This window comes from Peromyscus leucopus, chromosome 10 (assembly GCF_004664715.2).
Source record: "Peromyscus leucopus breed LL Stock chromosome 10, UCI_PerLeu_2.1, whole genome shotgun sequence".
Taxonomy (NCBI): Eukaryota; Metazoa; Chordata; class Mammalia; order Rodentia; family Cricetidae; genus Peromyscus; species Peromyscus leucopus.
In genome coordinates, this window is record NC_051071.1 from 58,214,885 (window position 1) to 58,234,316 (window position 19,432).

Sequence of the window (19,432 nt, forward strand, 5' to 3'; positions counted from 1 at the left end):
ATTCAAGTATTTTCATCTCCTCCTGCTCTTTTGCTTTGAAATCAGTAAGGTTATGTGCAATCAAAGAACAAATATAATGACTCAAAGGAATTAGTGGCTGGTAAATTTAGAACTAACCCTTCATATGTGACTTCACACAGAGATTGTTTTTCATCTTTCTCTGCATGTCATGCAACTCATCTAAATGAGAAATACAAATATTTTCAAAGGCAACTCCACACACAGCTCAGAAAGTATTATAATGTTTTTAAAAGCTTTTGTAACCATATTATCAGTTGTACCCACTCGACTTCCATTGCACATGAGGTACATGATGTGATAGAGTTTTTCTTTAAGTTTTCTTATTTATTAATTAACATTCACTGCTTAATTTTGTGCTGAGATAGGGGACATGAGCCACAATGATCTTGTGGAGGTCAAAAGACAACTTTCAGGAGTAAGTTCTTTCCTTATACCATATGGTTTATGGATATGCATCTCAGGTCCTTTGGCTTGGGAGCAAATGCTTTTATCCACTAAGACATTCTGTCAGTCCTAGTTCTATTGAGTCTTAATGAGGTTTTATCAAGTAGATGGAGTTGTATTGGTTAGGAATGTTTGCATAATCATAGCATTTAAATGGCAAACATGTGGAATAAGAAGGCCAAATTTAACTGCACATACTCATTGAATCCTCTATGGAAATTACAGTGAAGACTTAAAGGAGATAGAATGTATTTGCTGGTCTCAGGATTTATCCATTGAGTTGTAGATAAATAAGACTGAAGTCTATGGGGCTACAACTTTCATGTACTTAGAGCACAGACTTGATACTAGTTCCTTTAGGAAACTCCTACTCTGCAAGCTAGTTTTTTCTGGGAAATGTGCCACATTAAGTAGAAAACAATTACGTTTTGAAAACAGCTTGAACACAGGGTAGAAGAAAGGTTAGTAGGAGAAAAGATAGCAACATTAACTCCAGAGATTCCATGTATAAACTAAAAGTTCTTCTAAATATGAGTGTTTTAGGCACCTATTCCCATCTCTGCCTAACTCTTGGGAACAGAGACCTGTTCTGCCCAGGCCTCCTTCTTATTAGTGCAGATACATGGCTGTTCTCAACAGCTAGGTTCTCAACACCACTCTCTCTGGGACCTATTATTGATTTTGTTCCCTTCATACATTTTCATCTCTGCACTCTGCCCTGCTGGGTACTGCCTTAACATGCAGTTTGAGTTTTGTCTAGAGCATGCTGTTATGCTTTGCCTTAGTTCTCTTGTATTATTAATATTTTCTTTTCCTCATTTTGCTGCCTAGGTGAGAAATACAAAGTTTGTCACAGCACAGATGTTAAGGAAACACCTTTCTGAGGCTATTACTCATAACTTGACACTTGGCTTTTGACAGAGAGACTTATGTAAAGATGAATGTACATAGTAAGAACTAAATAAGCTCCAAACTGAAGTGAAATCAAAAAGCATCTCAAAGAGTGTTCTGCAGATATCACAAGAAGTACCCCATGCATTTGCACATGGTCAATTCTGACTTGAAATGCCGTAGGTTTGAATAGAAGAGTATGTATTTCTCTGTGTTGGTCTAGAATTATTCTGTGGGTTACATGACAGTCTCTAAAAAAGGAGAGGAAGTGCAATGGGAAAGTAAAGAAGAAATGAGTGGACAAGGTCCATAAACTTCAGCAGTCCTCCACTGACATTAGAAGGAAGTATGCTCTTGATATCCAGCCTCATCAAAATCTCAGCCTGGACATGAGTCTTCATTCATCTATCCACCAGAAATTATTGATAATGTATAGAAAGTGTGTGTATGTGTGGTGGGTATGAGTAGGTGTGTGTGTGTGTGTGTGTGTGTGTGTGTGTGTGTGTGCGCGCGCGCGCGCGCACGCATGTACCAGTACGCACATAGCTGGACAACAGTGAATTTCTTCAGAAGGTAATCTGATGTTGTTTTGCTGTGTGCTTCTGTGCAGACTGTGGGGATTGGATTCAATTGCAAAGTAATGAAAGTGTAGAGAAAGGCACATTACTATATTAAAGGATAAGCTTTCAAATATATTCCAACGAACACAGCTATGGACTTAGGGGAAATCTCATTTCACTTGCTAACTTTTCTAATTCAGGTCAGGTATATAACTTGTCTCTTGAGAGGATGGAGAAAGAGCAGCTGAGTAAGGCTGCATGAAGCAAGTCCACATTGAGCAGAAAATGCTGAGCCCTTTCCTACCTTTCTGTGTTCAGCATGATACCAAGGCTAAATAGTGAGGTATTTGTCAAAATCAGTATATAAATAAAATGTGTGCTTTAATTTCCAGTTCCAGTTGGTATCTTAAGGATGTCTATGTGGCAGCTATTACTAGTATTGCTCTGCTTTTGTGCTTTTGTTGCCAGTTCTTTTCCATAATCTAGCTCATCTATAATATAATGGGTACACATGTTCTATATTTCTAATTCCTAGGCATTCTAGCTCTTCTTTGCCATTTCCTCCTGCCCTTCTACACACACCACCTTCTTTTACAGACACATATTTATTCATTGTTTTGTTTATTGAATGGAGTGAGAAAAGGTACCTTGGGAGAATAAGAGGCAAGCTTATGACAGAGTCTTAATGCATAGTGCTACAACTAATCCCCTTCATTACTGAGTATGACTTGAAGTAAGGAAAATGGAGGTGAGAAGAAAAGCTTTCTGTTGAACTGCACAGAAGTTAGAAGAATCACCCACTCTGTAGAGCTTCCCTAAGAGAAACAAGCTAATGACCACATCCTAACAAAATATCACCACTTATATAAGATTGAAAAGCACATCTAAGGCCAGGAATTAAAGATGCTCAGAGAAGCACAATAACATAGAGTTGAGCTCCTTTCATGAGTGCTTCCTGTGTCTCCAAGGAATGCAATATCCCCATTTCCACCTCGCCTGGTATACTCAAATGGCAAATCCAGATCTGCTACATCGAAAAATCTCCCTTTTCATATGAATAATTGAAAGTCCACATTATTCTTTCATTTTATTCAAGGACCATTGAGATAATGAATGCCTATTATATTTTTCTGCAATAACCATGGTAGGTCATAGTTGCAGTTCAGCCCTATGTGTGGCAGAAATAAAGAGGTAGAAATCGTAAGGTGAATGAGATTCTCTGTGGTCCTGAAGAATGAATTATAGATGTTAACGAAGAACAATGGCCCTCCATTGGTGAATCATAACTAGGCATCTGAGTATATTGCATATCTAGTACCAATTCCATTCCATAAATCAAGAAAGCAGAACAAAGCACAGTGTTATGTGATAACTTTCTGACTAATGAGTGCAACTGAACTCAAGACTCTACTCTGCAAAGGCTCCATAGGACAGATCTTTCAAACTATAGGAGCTTTAAAATATAAAGGCATTTTAATTCTATCATTTTATACAGTTTCTATAAGAAAATATGAAAGGAGTAAAAAACATGTCATTAGTAGCAAATATGCAAACGATCCATCAATCATATTAGCTAAACTTTTAGTTTTTCTCCTTTACAGGGGTTAGGGGGTGTCACACCTAGGTGTTGCATATTCTAGACAAATACTATACATTTAAGCAGCACCCCATCTCAATTTATGTAGTTTTCATTTACACACATGTCTGTAATAACACTATCATGGAGGGCTTTTATAAAACAGAGCTTTACAAATAATGCCCTACATTAATTTGTTCCTCAGAAGATGACTGTTGCACACTTAAGTTTCTGAATGATGTAAAAGAAGTAACATGAAACTTGTTTGTGGAAAGTAAGACAAGACTTTGCCATTTTGATGAATCCAGAAGAAATAATACATGCATATATATGTACATACAGATGAGTCAGCATGAGTGATTATTTATGGAAGTGTGGAGCCACCCTTTGCTAGTTTATTGTACCGAAGAGACTTAAGAAAGGTCGGGGTGGGTGTCAAGTGTGTGAAGGTGCCCATGGAGGCCAGAAGAGAGTTACAAGTGGTTGTGAGCCACCAGACATAGGTGCTGGTAACTAAACTCGGGTCCAAGAGAAGATAAGTGTGTCCTCCTTAACTATAGAACCAAATCTCCAGTTTCACAGAAGGTGTTTTGAGTAGACATAGCCCATGTTAGCTGTGATGGACAGTAACTAGATCTTAGAATTCAATCATCTGTGTGGGTCTCTGGATGCCAATGTAAAGACAGGCTGTGTTATATATAGTAGTCCTGAAATTATGACTAATTAGAATCGGGCCTTAAGTATGTTATATCTTTCCAAAAGATACTTTTTCCACTTTTGCCTTTAATTTTCACTACCTATCAAAAAGAATGATAACAGTCAGGCAGTAGTGGCACACACCTTTATTCCTAGCATTCAGGGATGCAGAGGCAGGCGAATCTCTGTGATTTCAAGGCCAGACTGATCTACAGAGTGAATTCCAAGACATCCAGAGGTACACAGAGAATCCCTGTCATGAAAAGCACACAAATAAACAAAAAACCTGAACAAACAAAAAGAATAATAACAAGAAGTATAAAAATATATTTCTACACAGAGAAACCCTGTCTTGAAAAAAACTATATCTATCTATCTATCTATCTATCTATCTATCTATCTATCTATCTATCTATCTATCTATAGCTAGATATAGATATATATCAACATCTTGGTATTATCATTAGATTATTGATGAATATGTTATATTATTCTATTTATTCTAAAATTTAGAATGATATGTCTTTGAAAACTTTAGGTTTATTGATCCTTAACTTTTGGATATGAATGCTGCAACTTCAAATAGTTTCAACTATTTAAGGAGCTCCAAAACATGGCCCAAAAAGAGTGAATTGTTTTAAGAGTTCTCTTAACTACATCGAGCTAGCTAGTCAGGTTGATGGGTAGGTAGATAGGTAGGCAGTTAATTAGTAGGATGTTACATGCTTGCACCACAGGTCTGTTATAGAGGTCAAAGGGTAACTCGTGGGTGTCAGTTCTCTCCTTCCACCATTGGGTTCCAGGGAATAAACTAAGGTCACCAGGCTGGGTGGCAAAGCACTTTTACCCACTATCTCACTGTCACACAAAGTTAAACAATGTTAAAGAGTCTGTCAAATGAGCAAAACATGGCAAAATAATTGTATGTAAAATGCTGCCTTTAAACTGTGTATTTATGAGTGGCCTCAGGGCCCACAATGATAAGAAAGTTAAATAACTCAAGCAAGGCATTTCATGAATTATAAGTAATGCAAAGATTTACATTTGAAATAGTCTCATAATAACACTTAATAATTCCAATTAAGCTATAAGATAGAGATAGGTCATCAAACAAAGATTGCAGGCAACTAAGAAAAGAGCATGTGCTTTACAGCCAGACAGCACGTTTCCTTATGTGAATTGTGTGACAATGTCTGATGTGTTTGAGCCTTTAGGCTCCAGTGGATTTTACATAAAATGGAGGTATTAATAATACCTAATCAATAATGTCAGCCTGAGAGTAACACAGCTACCTTCGCTGTTATTCCTGAAACAAACAAGAAACTCCATTAATACCAGTAAACTTCCATCACCTTTCAGATATTGCCCATTCTTAAACTTCACAATTGGCATACAAAGTAACAGCTGCAAAAAAAAACCGCTTGCTTTCTCTGTTAGTTTACTATACAGTAGACAGGATTCCAGAGCTAAAAGGCCAAACATGCACTTCCAACTCAAGCAACCCTGACAGTGCCCTACAGACATTACACACAACAGTTGCGAATCCCTTTTTCATGAAATAGTACAAATACACCTATGCAGAATGTTTTACTTACCATGAGACACAATTATACCTCTAGGCGGGAAGTTTAAGCATCAATAATGGTGATAACAATCAAGTGACTATTAATAGCTGCCATTAATTGAACCCTTGTTGATTAACAGGGGCAGTCCATTACTACCCTAAGCTTCTAAAAGCAGGGGATTTTTCCCCCCTAAACTCACTCTTTGCTTTCCCCCACTAGCAAGTGTGTTGTGACTTGACTGATTGGTAAGCTTAGAAAAGATAACTTCAGATGGAGTTCATTCTTTTTTCTCCTTGGCTTCTTTGTTGATCCTCAGAGAGCACACAATTTCTTCTGTCCCCTCTCCTTTATACTTCTGGTGACAGAGAGAGTATGTTTCTGAGATTTGGATCCCTAAGCATTCTGTGCTAACTAGCCCACAGCTCTGCTTGCAGCCTGGTCTTTGATCATATTGTAACTTTCACCCAAGGATTTATCTGGGGTTTTGTAAGCGTTATTTTTTTTTTTTTTAATTTTAGTCAGTCAGAGATGGTGGAATAATTATTTTTGATAGCTTCACCAAACAGCATTAAATACACAAATCAGAAACAATAAAAAATATAATAAAAGAATGTAATTGTTATTTTAAAAGTGTACACTTAAGGAGAATCTTTTGGTGTGAAAGAGTGTGCGGCTTGGCTCTTGGTGTTATGCAGTCATGATTTCTAGATGCCAATTTCCAACCTAGATACTTCTTAGGCTCTATAGCTACTGAACTGAATACTTTAGTCTCCATCCATGGTACATTGACTGTGCTAGATGATACCAACATATGGCATTTTGTACAAAACAAAATGCCCATTTCATGAGAGGCAGAGTTCTAAACCTAGGCTTCTGGGCTTCAGGATTCAGATGCATGACGATGCTGCATCTTTTGCAGGTGCAGCTTCAAAGTCTCCATCACAAGGACAAGTCTTTACAGTTCTCCTTAAAACTAATGCTTTATCCATCTGCTATCACTTTAAGTTGCTGGATTGAGAGTACACATGCCTCTGAGCCCTGGAGAGATTTTAGCTTTAAATTGTTATTGCCAGGCATTGCTAAACCAGATGGTGCAAGTGCCATTAGAGAGAGCCAAGAAAATAACAGTAGGAGGGCAAATCATTAGAAATAGCCAGAAGACCACCAACTCTATACCCACCTTGAGAATTTGGAGTGCAACAGATCAGTTAACTCTGGATGAGAAGCGAGACACTTTGCAAGGTGGCAGAATTCTCAGCAATAATCACTATGGTGTGAGACTAAAAAATGTGGACTTGCAAAAGAGTATGCACCTGACTGCTGACTGCCACCTTTGCACACGTCTATACTTTGCTAGCAGGCTAAACGCAATTCTTAGACAGGGAACCAGTGTGTAAAAGGATTCTCTCATCCTAAATGTGATTGCAGAGTCCCAGATTAAGTCATTGCTGGGAGAGTTAATCTTGCAGTCGAGTTGAAATTTGCAAACCGTAGATTCTGAACCCCTGGAAAGGACTAAATGGTATCCTGCCAAGACTGCAATGGGAAACATCAGCGTTACTCCATTCAAAAGTCTGTTTCTTCTCTGGTCTTTGGCATCATTAAAAACTGGTTTCAAACATTTTTTTCTTAAATAAGAGAATTTAGAACTAGTGTTTGGCTCCAAACCTTCATTTCAAAGATAATAATGTTAGATTTTTATCTATTATCTAAGTTTTTAAAACAGTGATCCACTAACTGTATTTGTGACTTAATTTATGCAACATTTCAGACCCCTAAAAGAATTTGTTTTTCACTAGAAACAAACCATATAAGGTATACAATTGGTAGAATATAAGTTCAAGCACATAGAATCCTTTTAGCTAGGACTGAACTAAAAACATCACAAAGAATGGATATAATGCCTTATTTCATCAATTTGTTATTAAAGATTAAAATAACTTAACTTTTGAATGATAAAAGTATGTACTATATTTAGCTTTTTATTTCTCTCCAATTGTCATAAAATCAAATTTGCACTTAGTACTAGCATCTTGACATCTGTATCTTATAATACCTTGATGTAATTGATCTCAGTATAGAATTTCTGATAGAGAAAATTATGTGGCTGGACAAATATTTAGATAAGAAATTGAACATAGACTAAATTTGTGCCTTGTTTGCTGAGTAGCCTTGAACTGAAATGAGCTAAGACATAGTTTTCTATCTGCTTGGGAATTTTGGAGGCAAAAATGTATATTGTTTATACATAAGAACATTTGTAACATAGGAATGCTTATAACATAGAAATTGTGTACTGAAAAAAGAAGCTATTATATATGTTCACATTTTCTAAGGAAGGAGAGACAAATGATCATTTTGTTAAATTTGCTGTTTACCGGAGCAAAGGCCGCAGTAAATTTTCTCCATTCCTGATTTCCTTGGGAGACATTTCCTGGAAATACCTCATCTCTTGCATTGCCTCACTCCCTTTCTTTCTCTTCAGAAAATAGCAAGACCTGTCCTACCTCTGTTCAAATCCTCCCTCCATCACCTGGTAGCTGTGTGGCACAGGATGCTTTCTCGAGCACCATGTATTTTCTCTCTCACCTCTAGCATATGGACATTGATCACTTCTACTTTGTAAATTTGTGAAGATTATATCATATATGATACATAAAGTGCTTAGAGTAATAACTTACAGATGAAGTGCTAGGTAAGCATTAGCTATTATTTTTTCATGTTTTTCTTCAATTTTCTTTCAGTCACATTTGTTAAAACTTTGAAGAGAGATCTGATTGTTGAAGAAAATGGGTAAAAAAAACAATAACATTTTTTTCTCCTTGTTTATGTGTACCTCTTTTCCTGATGCTACACCCCTGCTACCCCATCTATTTGTTCTTGACCAAAGTATCATCAACTTATAAATTATCCTTAGGCATGTGTGAACAGGAAACTCAAGAAATACTGAAGGCTATATATTTCCCTTCATTAGGAAACCCTGTGATAAATATTTGGAGACAGGTTTCTATATTTATGAGGATAGAAACAGACATCATATAGGCATGTAGAGGAGTGGTGGAGTGAATTATGGGAACATCTACTAGGTTTTCCAGGTGTCTCCAAAGGCTGACTTGAAGTGTATGGTTAGGAATAGGACCTGACACAAGGTTCAGAGGTGTGGAGGAGCTGCATTTGTAAAGGATGAGAGTTTCCACCATCACTGGTAGGAAAATGTGTGGTCTACAGAACCTGGCATAACTCAAACCATTCTTTTCTTCCTAAACTTCTAAATTTAAACATGGCAAGTCATATATTAAACAATTATACTAAGATCAAGCAGGGTTCATTTAAGAATTATTATAAAATATATTAATATAGGTGTAGCTAAGGATAATGTATACCAAATACACTTTATATATTTTTAGACAACTTCAACAAAAGTTATAATGAAATTGAAATGAAAATTTCCAGCAATTATTACCATGGATACATCAAAATTATTTGACTTGAGGAAGGTAGATCTCTGAGTTCTAGACCAGGTTGATTTCACAGTGTTTGGGTAGCCAGGCCTATACAGTTAGAACTTGTCTCGAAAAATATATAAATACACTTTACTTCTTTTAATCTTAATGTTTTATTTCATTGTGTGACTTGGGTTATTAAAAATGTGTGGCTATTGGGATTTATATTGATGATAATGAACATCTTTAAATAGCTTCCCAAATCTAGTAAAATGAAATATTTACAGCTAATATAAGTGAAATATATAAATATTTCACTTGTGTGAAGTTCTCTGAATTAGCAAAAGACACTTAGTAATTGATATTTTATCAAATGCTTAATCATTCTTTCACTTTCTCTGACAGTTTAACTTTTGTAAGACGTGTGTTTGTGTGTGTGTGTGTGTCTGTGTGTACATAAAAACAAATCTTTCCATGTGAGACAAATGTAGAAATTTCACATTACAAGCTTAGAATCTATATGTATAATGTCTTGTTAAGGGACATAAAATACAGTAATATGAATGATGTCATATCCCACTCTTAGCCAGGAACTCTTAGTATTATTAATAGTGTAGCAGCTCCCATGATCAGAGTAAGTATCAATATAATTCTAACAGAAAATCAATGGATCATGGCATCTGGGAATGAACTTGAAACCATTTGGGTGGAAAAACGTTCTCACAATTTATATTAAAAAAAATTCTAATGATCAGCAAGAAAAAAGGGGAAAAAAAACTTAAGAAAACCACTATAAACAAAAACTTCTTTATTAAATATCACAAGTTATCAATCATCTATATTTGGGAATCAATATTTCACTGGCATCGGGAATGAAAAATACAATTTTGGGAATCCAGAATCAGTCATAGGCACAGCACATGGAAGCTGCTTCATAAGTGTGCACAGCCAGCCTTGTCATTATAAAAATCACAATGGTCACTGGTCGTGATTGTATGACTGGAATGATCAGTTTTATTTTTGCAACTTCACAGTAATGAAGGTGAATGGAATTGATATAAGAGTGTTAATTATATTCAATAGGAAAAGTGAATAGAGATAATCATGTGGATATTTTGGACTATTTACCATATAGTTATAGACAATTGACTTAGCATGTGTGAAAGCTGAAAAGCATGATGCACTATGTAAGTAGTATTTGGAAGTGAGAATTCATTTATGCTCTGCAAAGTCATAGGAATATGAGATGGTGATTTATAGCACGTATAACACACACACATTGTGTAGATATGCTAAATGATTGTTCATTTTGTAGGAATGAGGCAATTTTGTACTTCAGGTTTAGCCAGGCATCTATGGGTTTCATGAAAAGGGCACTGCCAATATGCTCAAGAAACACACTCTCTTCTAGTGAATACTTAATGTCTATTTGCCAAGAGCCTAGGAAAAACATTTTGAAATAATTCTTATATTTTCATATTGGACACTGAGTATAATACACATTCACATGCATTAATTTTCTAAGTTATTTTTTGCCTTTGGCTATGAACAATCTCATCACATGTACATTTTCTTAAAGTTTTAAAAGGAAGCAGTATCTAATGCACTTACATAAGGCATCAGCATGGTACATGCTTTTAAGTTATTCATTTGTGACTTTGTATAAATCTTTGGGTATTGTTTACAAACGTGGTTGACCTTAACAGTTCCAACTGTTAAAATATTTTATAGTCTAATTTCCTTTGACTTATATTCCTTTCTTCGGAAGTCAGAGCACTACATAAATTATTTTGTTTTAATGATAGTATTCTCGGAATAACAGAAGTGGGAAATGATGAAGGACTAGCTAGCTAGTCTTCAAGTTCCTTGAAATATGCAAATTATGTACCCATCGCATGGCCTAAGTGTTTGCTTTCCCCATTTGTTTCCTTTTCTGTTATGCTCACAGATGCAAACATATCAGGCTGATGGCTGAATGTCATCCTGCAGGGGAAGATGTTTGCTGCAATTATGGACCCCATGTTCTTCACATTTAGCTGCAGCAGCTTCTGGCTTCCTAGCAGAAAATGCAAATAGGGGAAATATGTATGTCTCCAGATGAACTTCGATATAGACATTAATTTAATTACATATCACACACACACACAGTTGTTCTATGTTCTATGCAAAGAAATACTGTGATTATATATCACCTACACAGTTGTTCTCTGTTCTATACAAAGAAATATTGTGATTGAGTTCCTACCATGCGTGGACCAGGAATGGTATAGAACCCTCATATGTTATCTCAATTCATCTGTCATCCATCTTTCCCATGAAGAAACAAAAACAATTAGAAGGTTTTCTGTAAGTGTTCTCAAAAATTGTTCAGTGTCGTGTCCAGCCATCATCAGAGAAGCCTTCTCCTGCAGCAGATGGGGACGAGTATAGAGACCCATATCCAGACATTATGCAGAGAGTGAGAGACCTTGGGACATTCTGCCCTAACCCAGAAGTCTCCATCAAATTCCTCCCATCAAGGCTCAGGGAACCCAGAAGAAGAGAAAGGAGAGAGTGTAAGAGCCAGATGGAATAAAGGACACCGAGAAATAAGGTCTTCTAAATCAATATGCTCCAGGCACATATGAACTCACAGAGTTTGAGGTAGCATGCACAGGGCCTTCATGGGTCTGCAGAAAATGAGTTCCTAGAGCTGAAAGGAGAAATAGACATATAGCCCCATCCCTAACCCAAAAGAAATCTCCAATTGATAACCACTTACAAATAAAAATTTAGTTTTCTCCAGGGGAGTCTCACTGGGGAAACAAAGTATTCTTAGTTTGCATACCCAGCAGGAGATGTTCAGCAGAAAACAAGGTCAATGCCATCTTTGGAGGTTCCTTGTCCCATAATGTTGTGGCAGAGGTTTCCTTTTTAAAAAATAATTTCTTGTATTATTTTGTTTTATTTATGTATTTTTCATCTCTCATTGTACCCTATGATTCATTTGTGTATATATTATGGCTTCCAATTTAGTATTTTTGTGGGATTCCTGAGTGTGTGAACCAGTGGGTCTTTGCTTTCTGTACCTTTTCAGGGATCTTTTCCTTCTGTTTGTCTTGTCCAATTTTGATGTGTTAGTTTTCATCTCAAAGTCAACCTTAAGCCTCCACATGTAGGGGCATGCACACATGCATGGAAAACCAACACACACACACACACATACATATATAAGTATATCTTGGCATACAACTAGGATCATAATATAATATCAGTTGAGACCTCTAAAAAATATCATGTAATTTTTAACATGTTTTTCTCATAACTTAAGAATAAATATTTATTCATTTGTACATCCCTACTCTGAAGGAAGTAAGTGTGACATACATTATTTTACATGGTACATTGTTAATTGATTATAGAAATTCAGAGGCAGTGTTTATCTTTGGAAATCTACAATTAGAAAAATAACAAAGCTGGGCAGTGGTGGCACATGCCTTTAATCCCAGCACATGGGAGGCAGAGGCAAGTGGATCTCTGTGAGTTCAAGGCTAGCCCAGGCTACAAAGTGAGTTCAAGGAAAGGCACCAAAGCTATACAGAGAAACCCTGCCTTGAAAAAAAAGTAACAAAGCTGAAACAAAATCTGAAATCTTATTTTCATGTCAAGGGAAGGAAAACAGTACTCATGGAAAAAATCTATTGTCATGGTTATTTGAATTATTTATATTTACAAAAAACTTAGTTATTAAAATATTAATTTTAAGCTACATAAATATAGCTAATATCTGCTTAAGAGCTTCTGAGAAATATTTGGGCTATGTATCTGACAAGTTCATGAGTAGTTTTCAAGGAAGGCTACATCTCAGGCTTTGGATAGCCTCACAAAGACTTCAAATTTTCTCTCCATCTCTCAGTTTCATTTTCATTATAGACTTCATGTTTTGTTCAATTCTAGAGTTGTATCCTGGAAATTCAAAATTTAAGTGGCTTCTAATAATTTACTTCCAGAAAAGCATCTCACATCAAGTATCTATATTACTGTTCACAGTAGATTCTGCTTGGAATTGCTTGGTGCACACTCCCAGCACAAAGATTGCTTCAGTAGGGAATTCAACATTTAGTGTCCACTTCTGCCAAAGGTTATCTGTAGCACGAATCTTAAAGGGTCTTACTAATAAAAAACACAGGAGCCAGATATTGGGGTGAATGCTGAAAGATCAGAGATCTTTATATATTTTGGAGATTAGCCCTCTGTCAGATGGATTAGTGAAGATCTTTTCCCATTCTGTATGCTGTCGTTTTATCTTATTGACCATGCCCTTTGCTCTACAAAAGCTTCTCAGTTTCAGGAGGTCCCATTTGTTAATTGATGCTCTCAGTATTTGTGCTACTGGTGTAATATTTAGGAAGTGATCTCCTGTGTCAATGCATTCAAGACTACTTCCTACTTTCTCTTCTATCAAGTTCAGTGTAACTGGATTTATGTTGAGGTCTTTGATCCACTTGGACTTGAGTTGTATGCATGGGAGGAGGAAGGAGGTGGGATCTGTAGGTGGTATGTAGGGTGAGTAGAAATTTTCTTAATAAAAAAACATTTATTTAATGATAAAACAATATTTATGCAAAAAATACAAGCATAAACTTTGGAAAAAAAAAGAAAGAAAGATCAGAGAAACAGAACAAGACACAGATAACCTCACCTGGCCAATTCCTCAGCTGATCTTGTTTCTTCAAACTGGAAGTCTCGGTGTCCTCATTCGAATGCATCTCAGCTGAACTGCTGCTAAAAGCCTAAAAGCTTAACGAGGCTCTAGTTCCTGATCCTTATGCCTTATATACCTTTCTGCTTTCTGCCATCACTTCCTGGGATTAAAGGCATGTGTCTCCATGCCTGGCTGTTTCCAGTGTGGCTTTGAACTTACAGAGATCCAGGCGGACTTCTGCCTTCGGAATGCTAGGATTAAAGGTGTGTGTGCCACCATTTTCTGGCCTCTATATCTAGTGGCTGTTCTGTTCTCTGACCCCAGATATGTTTATTAGGGTGCACAATATATTGGGGAACACAATATCATCACAGTTATCAGGGATATTCTTGAAACAAAAAGAAAGAAAGCAAGTGTTTAAGAGAAAAATAATGGGTTCTGAAAAATCATAAAACAGGTAATACATTTTAAATAATAATACATAAAGTATATGGCCTGTTTGTAGAACATGCTGTTTAGAGTAATAGATATAAAATTAAACTCTTAAATCATTTAATTTTGTCTTCCAAATGGCTGTATTTTGTTCCTATGTATAGGCTCATCTTAGATATAACAATGTGAGACACTGAGTAACTTTGATGAAACATATGTTGGAAGGGTGGAGGGGGAGTTGAGAGTCAAAGGTTCCTGTAATTAGTCACGAGTAAAGCTGTATTTACGCTAGTTGATCCATTATAGAAAATTAGACTCAGATTTTAATTACCCACACGTTTAATTTCAGAAACATAGAAGGGAAGAAATGTCAAACTGGAGAACCATAATAGACCATCCAGGAAAAGGGGGAAAAATCTACTACCAGATACAATGGAGATGGATAAAATGTGAAGGTTGGTGAGAGAAATAATGTGTTTAAAGAAAAAGCCATTTCAAAGCATCCAGTACCAGAGAAAACAAAAAATGATGTTTAAAATTCTTCTCTTAAAAAGAGAACAGGTCTACGGCCATACCACCCTGTATGCGCCCGATCTCGTCTGATCTCGGAAGCTAAGCATGGTCGGGCCTGGTTAGTACTTGGATGGGAGACCGCCTGGGAATACAGGCTGCTGTAGGCTTAAATAAATAAATAAATAAATAAATAAATAAATAAAAAGAAACAGGATTTTACTTAATTTCATATAAATACCGAGAAGAGTGATCCTGAAAAATATAACAACAAAATAATTGAATATTCCCATGGGAACAAGTTTCTCATCTCTAAAAAAAAATATTAATTTAGGGCCAGGCTATGATATATGAAATGTTGTTTCAAAATTGAATAAATAAATAATAAGACATACCAAAGAAATCTTTAAAGGTAAATACCTGATTAATTACCTAATATTACTTCAATTCTTTTCCTTTTTCATGTTTTCTAAAAACATAAATTTTCAAAATTCTCAATAGTTTTTAATTTTCCAAAACTAACATGTCATTTGTCCTATGTAATAGTATTCATCAGTATTTTTAAATCACATCACACGAATTTAATAAGACCTATTATTCCAGGGAAGGTCATGCCTTCACCATTGGATACAATTCAGGAGGAAACTCTGAGAGGTAAGAGATACTTTCTTAAGAACTGAGACTTCCAGGATTCCCTGAAGCATGTCAGAGACCTATTCGTTAAAGGCTCTATGGAGGACTCTGTGGAATATGTGCAATATGATAATGATGTACTTAAAATTAAACACCAAACTTTGGATTTTAGCACATTGCCTAACATATGTGCCTTGTTTTTGTTGTGGTGGGTTTTCTTTCAGGAACAAGTATCAGGTTTCTGATAATATAATTATCTCAAATAGTTCAGCAAAAGATTTTAATGAGCAAACCATGGACCCAGCAAGTCCAAACCCTTTATCTCAAGAAACAGCGCTATCAATATTCAAGCTTTTAGTTCAGGATCTTTTTTGTCTGTTAAAAAAGGAATGGAAATCACAGTTTAAAAAATGAGACTGTTTTTTTTTTTTAAAAAATGAGACTGTCATTTTTTTTAATGATCTAATAACAAAAATTTTCCATGATTCTTCTTTTAATTAATCTTAAGTGAACAACTTGGTAACTTATGAAGCCCTTTGCCTGAAAACTGATGACACTAGTAATTAACTATTGACCCTCTTGATACAGAGACAGGATGATATGCATTAAGTTCCCTACTACCAGTTGTGTTATTTCTCAAGTTCTCCCTTCTAGAAAGATTTTCTAAGTACATACTGCACTCCCAGTCCAAAGGCTTAGACATTATTGTAATACACTCCACTGAGGCTGATTGCAGGATGAGTCTAAGAAACCCTGAGCACCTTTCTTTGCCTTTGTCAGCTTGGCATTTAGAAGAATACTTTCAGATGGAGAACTTCTAAGATACTTCATTTCCCTACCCGAGAGTGGAAGAGTTGGTGCCCATTCCTGCATTTTGACCCAGAGAATTTGAAAGCTTTCCAAATGATGCAAATAGAATACATAAAATTACTCATTCAAGGTGCTTCTTTCAAAATTGCTCCCATTGACTATGAAAAGTGTATGGAAATATACATTCATTGGAATGTACATATGTCAAGTACAGATGGACTTAATACTTTTTACCCAGATATTGAGATTATCTGTTTTCCTACAAATACACACACACACACACACACACACACACACACACACACACACACACACACGTGCGCGCACACACACACACACACACACACACACACACACGCAGTCTAGAATAAGAAGCCAATGACTGGCAGATTAGCAATTATAAAATGCAGTAGAATTTACACAGATGAATGTTCATCCTTCCTGTTTCTTGACACTCAACCTAAGAATGGTTATTATGCTTGGTGGAAAAAAAGGACAGGAAGTTGGCATACAAGATAATTTGTCTCCAGAGAAGCATTGTCTGCATAAAGTGGAAAGGAAAAAGGTCTTCTGTTGAATCTGGATGCTAAATTTTTAATCCATATATGAGTCATCAGTCAGATTTATCTTTTATTCACACTGATTGATACTACGATAATACCCTTTAAATCACTGGAGAATGGTTTTCTGGTAATAATAATGTGTCCATGAGGCTGGAGAAATAACTCAGCAGTTAAGAGCAGTAGATGCTCTTCCAGAGATCCTGAGTTCAATTCCCAGCAACCACATGGTGGCTCACAACTATCTCTAGTGGGTTCTGATGCCCTCTTCAGGCATAAAGGTGTACATGCAGATAGAGCACTCATACATAAAATAAACAAATAAATATTTTTTTAAAATGTATGTCCAAAGGTTGGTAGACATAAATTGATTCTCTGGAAAATGAGGTTTATATGAAGTAAACCATAGCTTCCAATGTTGAGAAGATAATTTTTAGTAATAAAAAATATGGGGGCATATTTGAAGTAGAGCCAAAATACTGTGACTATTAAGTGTATTCACCATATTAATAAAGTCAAACTAAGAGATAATATATTTCATCTCCAAAATTATCCACAGATTTTACTATGAATTCAAATTGTACATTTAGTTTCAATTGTGGTGATATATTGTGTACCCTTATAAAATTTGCGGGAAGATCAGAGAACAGAGCAGGCCACTAGATTAAACACAGAGGCCAGACAGTGGTGGCACACACCTTCAATCCCAGTACTGGGAAAAACAAAAGCCTTCAATCGCAGGAGGTGATGGCTGGCAGAGAAAGGTAGAGGAGACAGGAACTAAAGGCTTTTGGCAGAAGCGTCCCTTTCAGCTAGAGGCTTTTTTAGCTGGATCCTTTCAGGTGAGGACTCAGAGGATTTCAGTTAGAAGATTCATGGAATTGGTGAGGTGAGATGTGGCAGTGGCTTGTTCCTTTGTCTCTCTAATATTTCAGCATTTACCCCAATATTCTGGCTCCAAGTTTTTTTTACTAAAAAGACCATTTAGAAATTTGAACAACATTCAATAGTTTTTTTTTTTCTTTTACAAATATGCCAGTGGAGACTGGATAAGAAAAGATTAGATGATTCCTTTCAATCTACAATTATTAGAAAAACAGCTTCAAGGGAGCAGAGGAATGATTCTGTTAGCCAAGTATAAGTTCAAGTCCACACGAAGGAGGGTAGAGATGTACAAGTCTTCCTAAATACAATGAGATGTGAATTTTTTTGCAGTCATGTGTTCTAAAAACTGTATTCCCACCTGTCTTGTGACATCCCTAGAAATGGCCCTCTGGCTTTCCAGTTCATCCTGCATCTTGCTTTCGTTTGTACTCTCATCATGTGTATGTTGGTGTTGACTCCCAGTCCCCTTCAGACTTGACCCGTCTCATCACTGTTGACTTACCCATCCAGAGCTTCACTACCTCATGACTATGCATTTTTCCTTGCTGGCACACGTGAGCTTTAAAAGCCATTGTATCCTGGAGATCAATATTTTTGACTAGGTCAATAATCTAGAGAAAAACATCATATAACACTTCAGCTATTACCTCTATGCAGTGTGGCTGATGACTGCTTGTAGATAATATCCTAATTCTGTAAGAACAATTATTATTCAACATTATTACGGAGTATTGAAATGCCTAAAATGTGACACTGCCGCAAGCCAATAAGCACAGTGGTTCAAATGGTCTGCAGAAATATAAAGCACGTGAGGCTGGAAATGACTACAACAGTCTATAGCTCACTTGTCTCTTTATTTCCTCTGCTGTGATTATCACTCCTTTTGTGATGGTAGAATGTGTAATCATATATCTGTGTTGGCTGCAGTGTCAAAGCAAGATTACACCAGGGAAAGAATCAAGTCCCTGCTCTATTGGAGCCGACAAAGACAATAGCATCAATCTGACCCTTTTATAACCTCATTCTCCAGCCTCACTTCTTTCCTCTCTGATGGAGACAGAGAGTAGATCCACCTATCATGTTCTTTTTGCCCAATAAAGTGGCATGTGTTTGTGGAACATCTTGTTTTCCTCTTATTCATATTTTGACTTGGCATTTATAGCAGTTGGCTGGGGAAAAATGTCGGATTTGTCTGCAACAGACAGTCTAATTAAATTGGAGGGGAGGGGCAGATGCACAAAGCTGCTGAACTGCTCATAATACAAAACATGGCAGCTTCAGTTGGAAAAATCTGGCAAGATGGTGCCAACAATTTCTGCTCACTGAACTAGCTGAAGTATGTAATTATGTTACGATCTCTTATTTTAATTCTCATTTCACATACACCACTGATGCATCTGAAAAGAACTGAGAAGCCCATTATTTGGGCTGTGATAAAAGAACGATATACGTATGATTCATAAATGCTGTAATTTCCATCTGACTCAGATTTTTCAGTATTAAAAATCCTAGTTTTCAAAATAAATATTGATGCATGGTTTTTTTTTAATCTTTTGAAACTCCCCCTATATATTCAAATCAGTAATAATTTCTCTTTGATTCATTTGATTTCCAACTGCTGTTTCTAATTTGAAAACCTGATGCAAAGATTTCTAAACATGACCTCCTGTAAACAGAAGCACGGACTGCCATATTTCTGCTGCCAAATCCTCTCTGTCAAGC

At 36.3% G+C, this 19,432-nt stretch overlaps 1 non-coding gene across 1 annotated transcript; it reads left to right on the plus strand.

Annotated features, from left to right (window-relative positions):
• Positions 1–14,873: 14,873 nt before the first annotated feature.
• LOC114689858 lies at positions 14,874–14,992 on the plus strand. Its single transcript, XR_003733981.1, has one exon. It is a non-coding gene; the product is annotated as a 5S ribosomal RNA (ribosomal RNA).
• The last annotated feature ends 4,440 nt before the right edge of the window (positions 14,993–19,432 follow it).